An 8,488-nucleotide genomic window follows, 5' to 3' on the forward strand; every position below is an offset into this window, starting at 1 on the left:
ACACTCAACACACAACACATAGACACAGGCACATACAAATGCAAATATATACACATACACACACATATACATACAGACACACACATATGCATGAATACATACACGTACATACATGCAGAGGTGGAACTAATTTGGAAGAAGGACGCTAACAGGAATAAAGGAGTGGTAAGAGAGGGTAATGGGGTGAAAACTATTATAATGAATTATATGCACACACAAATATGTGTGTATATATATATGTATACATATATATATATACAATTATAAGTACAAATGAAGCTATTGTTACATTTTAGTAAAAAGTGAAGAGAAACTATATTTACATAGAGAATAATATTGGCTATAACCATAGACACAGTCAAATAAATAATACTTGGTGAAGTCCATAGAACATAGAAGGTAAGAATAAATAACTCCCTAAGAGATACCCAACTGAGAACTATATGTATCAGACTAAGAGTACTCTTAAAATCAAGGTGGTATTTTGTAAATGATACGTAATGCCAAGGTGTATGTTTATTTGATCATAGGGGGAAAGGGAAAGCAACCATCAAAAGCGACCTGGATGAGTACTTCAAAGCTGAAGTCTCACTTTGGGAACCATCAAGAAACATAAGGACTTGTATTGTCAAACGGGAGATCAGAAGCAAAGATGGAAATTTGCCATTGTGATTAGCAATCAGGAGGCTGATGTTTTGCTTTGAGATTCATAGCTGAGTCTTTGAAAATGACAACAAGTTGTAGAGAACCAGAATGAATGGGCTGTAGAGACTAGAAACAGAACTTCCTTGACCTTTTAGGTCCTTGAGCTCCTATCAGCTCTGATGTCCAAAAAAAGGAATCTGATGTCCAGAAAGGATCTGTAAACAGGGAGACCGAGCGATCTCCCTGCCACCAGATGCCAAACAAGTGGATGTGGTTCCCAAGATCACGTGTCCAGTCAGCAGAGTAGCAGGGGCACTAAGCTCCCGGCCCAGAGTAGCACATAATATAAGGTGCTACTACTAATCTAAGCAGATATAGTTTAAGAGAGGATGGGAAAGCAAGGAAGAAAAAGAATGAGTTGTTTTCTTTTTAAAGCAAGAACAATGTGAAGACTGGATGAAAGGATTATGTAAATCAGCTATGCCATTTCTACTGTAAAGTCTGTGTTACCACCGAAAGCTGAAACCCATGTTGACTGTTCTAACACTGGGACTCATTTAGACACCCGCCTGGTACAAGGAATGCGCCATAGGGAGGCACTCTGGTGAGCGTCAGCGTCTTTTATGAAGCGAAGTCCACTTAGCTAAAAAGTCATCCCAATTGTGACCAGCCTTCTGCTCCCGAGTGGAATGCTAGGCTTTCTCTGGTTCAAAAGTCGTAAGAGCACACAAATTCATACCCCAGGCTGTGGTGGGATGGGGGAAGACTTCCTTCTTTTCCCTATACTCTCATTAAATGTTGTGAAGGCCAAGCAAAGGGTGTTGATGATGCAATTCCAGTATCATAGGGAGGGCCTCCCCAGCACGTCCCTTACAGGTGTTATGGCCTGCATTCTTGTTTCCGACTTTGGCATGCAATCCCATCACATTGAGTTAATGCTGCTTTAGGACCCCTCTACTGTCTGGACTTCTGCTTCGTTAGGTTTGTTTTCTGCTCTATTCTTATTGATGTCAATGCATTATTCCCCACTGTAAAACTGTCAAATAACTCTCACATAACCCCTGTGTAAGCATGCTGGAGCTGGACATAGGCCCCTTACCCCTTTGTAGCAGATGTACAGTTTGGTCTTCATGTAGTTCCCTAACAATCGCAGCAGGGGCTGTCTCTGACTCTGTTGCCTGCCATTTTATCCCCTTCTCCTAGCTGAACTGCCTGGTTGGTCCTCAGTGGGAGAGGATGTGCTTAGTGCTACTGCAGACTTAATGTCCCAGGGCAGGATGGTACACAAAGTGGGGCTTCCCCGTCTCTGAGGAGAAGGGAAGGGGGCAGTGGGGAGAGAGTCTAGTAAGCATGGGACTGGGAAGAGAGAATTAAAGTGAATAATTAATTAATGAGCAAGATGTGATAGATCCACGTTGGGGTGTCTCTCTTTTCCCCCTCACATTAGCATTTCACACCTCTCAAGATCTGAGAGACCTGGTCCCATTCTCCATTTCTTCTGGCTTCGTACAATGAACCCATTTCCTGAGGGGCCTGGCCTTGGGATCTCACATCCCTAAGCAAAATGCTTAGTGCTTCGTTCCCCAGTGAAGACAACTTCTAAGACAAAGGGCAACGTTGGCAATTAGTGTGCACCCACGTCACTACTGAGCATGCGTTAGCTGTTCAAATCCAACAGCCGCTTGTGAGATTCACGACAGAGAAGACCACCTGCACAATAGAAAACCTTTATTAGCTTTGCCTGTGACTACAGGGATGTTAGGGAGCCAAAAGCAGTCTCAAGCCTTTCTCAGGGTGGGCACGTCCTGGGTTGGAAAACTTCACTTAGCAAGAACAGTCAGACAGAAGCAGAACTACTGAACCCAAAAGCTTAGTACATGTAGGGACTTGCCCGGCACTTGGACTTTGGTGGATTAGGCCTTTGTTGTGGTAGGTGGGGCTGCTGAGGTGCTGAGAGGCCAGAAGGGGGCTTCCATCATGGCCTTGGTTGAGGTAGGACCTGGGGGCTTACTAAAGTCTGGGGGCTTGTTACACAGATTTAAACTTTTATTTATTTCTTATATTATAATGTCCTACACTTCCTTATCTACATGTGTACCATGTGTGTGCAGTACCCACAGAGGCCAGAAAGGAACATTGGATCCCCTTCAACTGGAGTTATAGGCATGTGTGAGCCACCATGTGAGTGCTGGAAAATGATTCTGGGTTCTCCACAAGATCAACAAGCGCTCCTAACCACTGAGCTATCTTGCTAGACCATTGGTACACTGGTAATGTTTTGAGAGCTGTATTAACCTTTATAGCACATTATTTTCAATAAATGTGATTCAGTCCACACATTAAAAAATTAAATAACAAGAATTTAAAAATTAAATAATAATTTTAAAATTAAAGATACCCTTTTGCAGCGGTCATAAACAAGGACATGTGGTCAAATTAAATGCTCTACAGCTGTGTGTATATAAACATATGGATAACTTCAAAAAATCATCCATCAGATTATGAATTATGGGCACAGATTTATTATTTCGAAAGCATGGTCATTTATTGGTAGTGATTGTGGTTTGAAAATATGAGGAGGACAGATTGGAAGCTCACACAATAACACACCTGCCTCTTCTTTTGCAGAAAGAAACTAGATAAACATAGATATAGTGTCTTATAATTAATAACATGCCTCCAAGGACTACCCACCTAGAACATCAAAGGGTTAATAGAAACAGCCCCCGACTTAGGCCAGTTCAGCCCAACACCTTAGAGACTTTGTAATGATGCAAAAGTATAGCCGCATAGGTTTGCACTTGTCACTCTCAGAAATAATATTCAGTCATCTGAGGTATTCGATATTTTATTATAAAATGGATCGTGTTGTCTAATTTTACCCAGTTATAGGCAAATGTGGTGCTCTGAGAGTATGTAAAGTGCACTAAACTCTGCTACGATGTCTGGAAGGCTCTCAGGTGTACTTTGACTCAGTGGTTCACCATCATGGTGGGTGTCAGGGCACGGTATACAACCGAAGACCAGAAGCAGTGTCTCTACCACTTCTGCTGCTCACACCACACAAGCCTGCGTGAAACCCTGGAGGCCTGAAGTTGAGTAGCACTTCCTTCCTACACAAAGACACCACATTTTGGGAAAACATACAAAACCGTTCTCAGAAATTTCTCTAATGCTATTGAAATGTATGGCCTCTGGAGTGGAAAGAGAGGCTTCAGATCTGCCTCCAGCACATGAATTGAGGTTCCAACTTTAAACACACTGCCTAACTTCTCTGGGTCCCAAGGTTGATATCTGGAAAATATCTCCCTCTGCCTCCACTGCTTATTATGAATCCGAAATGAATCCAAGTGGAATCCTGGAAGAAGCCTTGGCAGTCAGTGTGGACTCGCTGAACTCCACCTGCTGTAGCTATTTCCAGACTCCTCTGAAGAGACGATTTCAAAAAGTAACATCTGAACGTGTTTTTTGGTCTTCCCACAGTAAGAGCCTATGTGGTGACGTGCATTTGATGAACATTTCATCGGGGCTTTGATATTTCATTCATTGCTTACTTCCTGCAGCATGAGGAACCGAGGGAACACCAAACGCCCTGGGCTCTGGGTGGCTTCTGCAGGTTCACCCAGCCTTTTTTCGAGCACATCACATGCCCCCAGCCCCAGTAGCACAGGCCATCTCAGATACGTTAGTAGCTGGGTTTCTTCAAAGGACACTGGTCACATGTTCCTCATAGGGTATACTGACTAGGTCAGAGAATTTTGCTAACATTTCTGCTTGGAGCTTCAGAATTCAAATCACATATTACCTCGGAGCAAACTTTCAGGGTCTTTTTTTTCTTCGCAACCAATAAAACATTGTACTTAGAATAGACCAGTTCTTGGCACTGATTTTTACCAAAGGGAGTTGACTGTATTCTGTGAAGTGAATTTTCCTTTTCCAGGTTATTATAGTAGTGTGTGTCTTAGAGTTGGGATTATAATTTGCCATGAATTTGTTATATAGCACTTTATATTAATTATGAGATATAAATTTAGCAGTAAGAAAAACTAAAGTTAATAAAATGATCAAACTAACAGGTGATGATTATTTAAAACTTTGTGTAGACATTCAGAATTATTTATGTTCATAAAATATTTTTAAGAATTTCATATTTGTATACAATATATTTTGATGATATTCACAAATGCATCCAATTAGAAATGTGACCCTTGTAGGTTAATCATGGAGACCCTACCTTTGTACAAATAGACAACACCAATTATACTCAGTGATCTATTAAAAAAGAATATAATTAATTCTTACACTACAGACCCGCTAATGTTCACACTTTCATAATTTTTAAAGTGTCTTCATTTACATTTTATGTAAAAAAACATGAGCCCCTGAAAAATGGTACTTTTGTACTACTGTGATGTCAACATCTCCTGGTCATGTCTCTCCTCACAGGAAACAGTGACAGGATTGGCTGCTTGAAATGTTTATGATTCAAAAGAGTTGTTTGTACACACAGGTACTTAAATTTAGCTGTACTTTACCATGTGCCTTTGTGTGTGTGTATGTATGTGTATGTTTATGTGAGTGTGCATGTGTGTGTATATGCCTGTTTCTATGTGTGTGTATGATGTATATACATGTCTGTGTGTTTATGTGTGCATGTATGAATGCATGTGTGCATGTGTATGTATAATGTGATGTTTGTGTGTGTATATAATGTGTGAGTTTATGATGTGTATGTGTGTACATGCATATGTGCATATGCCTGCTTCTATGTGTGTGTATGATGTGTGTATATGTCTGTGTGCTTATGTGTGACTGTGTGCCTATGTGTGCATGTATGAATGCATGCATGTATGTGTATGTATATGTGCTGTTTGTATGTGTATAATATGTGTTTATGATGTTGTTGTGTGTGTATGATGTATGTGTGTGTGCCTGTGTGTTTATGTGTGTATGTATGTGTATATACATCTGTGCATATGTTTGTATGTGTGTACGAATGTATATATACATGTGTGTATGTGTATATATATACACATATTGATATTTATCTGTATACAAATATCAGGAAATGCAAACCCCTGCACTTTTCTGGTTACATCGATTAGCATCATTAGGAGTTTAAGTTGAAATTCATTAAGGCTTCTAGCTTAACAACACATTGTTTTTTCGGTTTTTAAGAGTCAACTAATAATAGCTCCCACTTAGTACAGTAGCTTCTTCCAGAGGGATCCCCAGGAGCTCAGCAGAATGCATAGAATTAGGATCCCTCACCCAGCGGAGGGAGGAGGCATGTGGAATCCAATAGCCATTCCTCACCTGCCATGTTACAAAGCCCAATGCAGTACGATTTAAGAGCATGATCAAAGAGTTACTTTTCTAACTAAGTCTCCAGGGGGATATAGGATGACAGTATAATTACCCAAGTTAGAATTTAGCCAGCCACAGAATTAATACTACCACCACTCGTGTAGGAAACAGAGAAACGGAAGAGAACCTGCAGGTCTTTAATGGCCCAAAGAGGTCAAGCCCTTGGTTTTATATCTCACCCTAGAGACACGTGAGATATTTCCCCCATGACCAGGATGCCATCCAAGCCTGCCTGCTCTATTTCTTAACTAGACTGGAGAAAATGGTCATTATTTTAATAGGACATTGACCTTGTGTCACAAAGGTCTCCTAGAGACCGCAAGGCCCTAAGGGCTAGGTAGGTAATCACAGTGGAAATGACAGCTTGGTCTCCCTGCCATGGTCATGGGCAGAGTTGACTCAGTCTGCAGAGGAAACTTCACGCTGGACGGAGGAAGACACAGAGTCCACGGGTGTCCGTGCCCTGTGAAACTTCATTTCTCTGACTTCACTGCCTTAACTCAGAACCTCTTGGATCAGAAGCACTTTGGAGGTGATTTGCAAAGAGGTTCCTAACAGCAGCAGTCACTGAAGGAAGGCCATGCGCTGCTGCTGTCTCCTCCTTACATGCTTCTGTTTTATAAACACCCACATCTTAGCAACTCGCAAGTTCCCCTGGAAGAACTGAAAGCTGAAGCCTTAGAATCAGCCCTGTTGCTGCCTTCGAACAGCAACTCCCCGGGCTCACAGACACCGCTACTAGGGCCCTTGGAAGATGCCTTATAAAAGTTGATCAAAAGTTTTCAAGTATTCACACATCCTTAATTAGGAGCACCATGGGAACTCTACCAAGACACAGGATGTACTTGTGCCTTCAAGAGAAGCAGGCTGGACTGAGGCATTTTCTTCCTCTGTACAGGGAAGGTCTGAAGAACAATTTTACAATTAGATACCATTAAGAATGATGAAAGCTAGAGAGTAGAAAGCAGGCAGAATTACTTACTTACTTAAGGGTCTGCTCAGGCCTCTTTGGTAGTGTTCATGCTGATGGCAAATTAACCCTTAGTCCCCAATTCTGAGAAGGCTCAGGGCCACTGCAAGCCCCAAGGCTCCTCTGAGTAGAGGCAGCCAAGCTCCGTCTGTCTCTTCCTTCTGCCCATATCCTGCTCTTCTCCTTTCAGGCAACCCAAGCATCACCAGCAGCTGCCGCATCTCCCCGTCACCACCGTTCTCTTGTGAATTTCATTTCTGTGTGATGCCCCATGGATATGGTACTTCTGCAAATCAGACTGTTGGCAGAGAAGGTAAGGAAGGAGTCCACCTTCCAGCTCTATATCCCGCTTCAGTTCCCTGAAGGCTTTACCCCAAAGTCCTCCTGCAAAAGACGAGTTTCTGAATAAATGATATATAAAACCTAGAAACTCCTTCTGCTCTGTTCTTTAAAAAACACATGACTAATAGTGGTGGTTTCTGTGCACCAGGAGTGAGAGAGGGTTCTGAGAAAGTCATGTGTATAATTATGAACACACAGGGGATGTCCTCAATGGCACAACACCTCTTTCGTGCTCAGAACACAGCCATAGTTTACACGAACTATTTCAGAAAATGAAGCATGTTTCATAAAATATGAAACTACACACCTTACGCATAGATTCATGTATATATTCAAGGTAAAAAGTAATCGATTAGAGAAACATAGGGAAATAATTACCTCGGAGCCCATGACATTTATAAAAGCCATTTTGGAGTTAAATCAATCCAGGAAGTCAAAAATCCTGCATCCGTGTTGGACACTGATGGATGTCTAGCATCTAAAGGAGCTGGATCAGAAGCAGTGTTAATCATACTGAAATACAAGAAAATTGAGCCATGGTCACTGACCTTTCAGAAGAAACTGGAAACAACTTAAAAACACTATAAAATAAAACAATACATGTTTAATTGAAAGTTTATTATCCATGTGATAAGAGGTAGACTTTTATAGGAAAACCTAGATCCTGATGTATTAGTGCTTACCTATAATACCAGAACTTGGGAATGTCTTAGGACAATCTCAAGGTCATCATGAGACACTATGTCAGACAATCTAAAAAAATCTGCAACATAATTTCATCACTAAAAAATAAGTTCAAGCAGTCAAGTACAATGGCTTATGCCTTTATCAACAGTTCCCGAGACAGGAAAATTACCTTGAGTTTGAGGTGCATCTTGGCTACAGAGTATGTTTTAGACTAGGCTGGGCTACAAAAAAAGAAATTCAATTAAAAATTAAATTAAGCAACTAATTCCCTGTATAAAGCAAAATTTGAAATATGATAAGAATGCATGGCTATTTTATAATGAAGTATTTATGCAGTTACTAAGAACTGGGAAGTTGCCTTTCTTCAAGGAACTCTGAAAGCAGAACTTCAACAACTGGGTAAAATGTGTACAAGATGGGGTTTTTCGTATACTTTTGCTTAAATTAACCTTTAAGGACTTTTGAAATAAGACAAAA

The 8,488-nt window shown here is 41.0% G+C and overlaps 1 long non-coding RNA gene across 1 annotated transcript; it reads right to left on the bottom strand.

Annotated features, from left to right (window-relative positions):
• Positions 1 to 7,230: 7,230 nt before the first annotated feature.
• Positions 7,231 to 8,231, bottom strand: LOC134484993 (uncharacterized). The gene is made up of 3 exons (XR_010062874.1): positions 8,181 to 8,231; positions 7,703 to 7,837; positions 7,231 to 7,366 (listed from the first exon to the last, which is right to left on the bottom strand). It is a non-coding gene; the product is annotated as an uncharacterized LOC134484993 (long non-coding RNA).
• Positions 8,232 to 8,488: the final 257 nt, after the last annotated feature.

This window comes from Rattus norvegicus, chromosome 1, assembly GCF_036323735.1.
Source record: "Rattus norvegicus strain BN/NHsdMcwi chromosome 1, GRCr8, whole genome shotgun sequence".
NCBI lineage: Eukaryota > Metazoa > Chordata > Mammalia > Rodentia > Muridae > Rattus > Rattus norvegicus.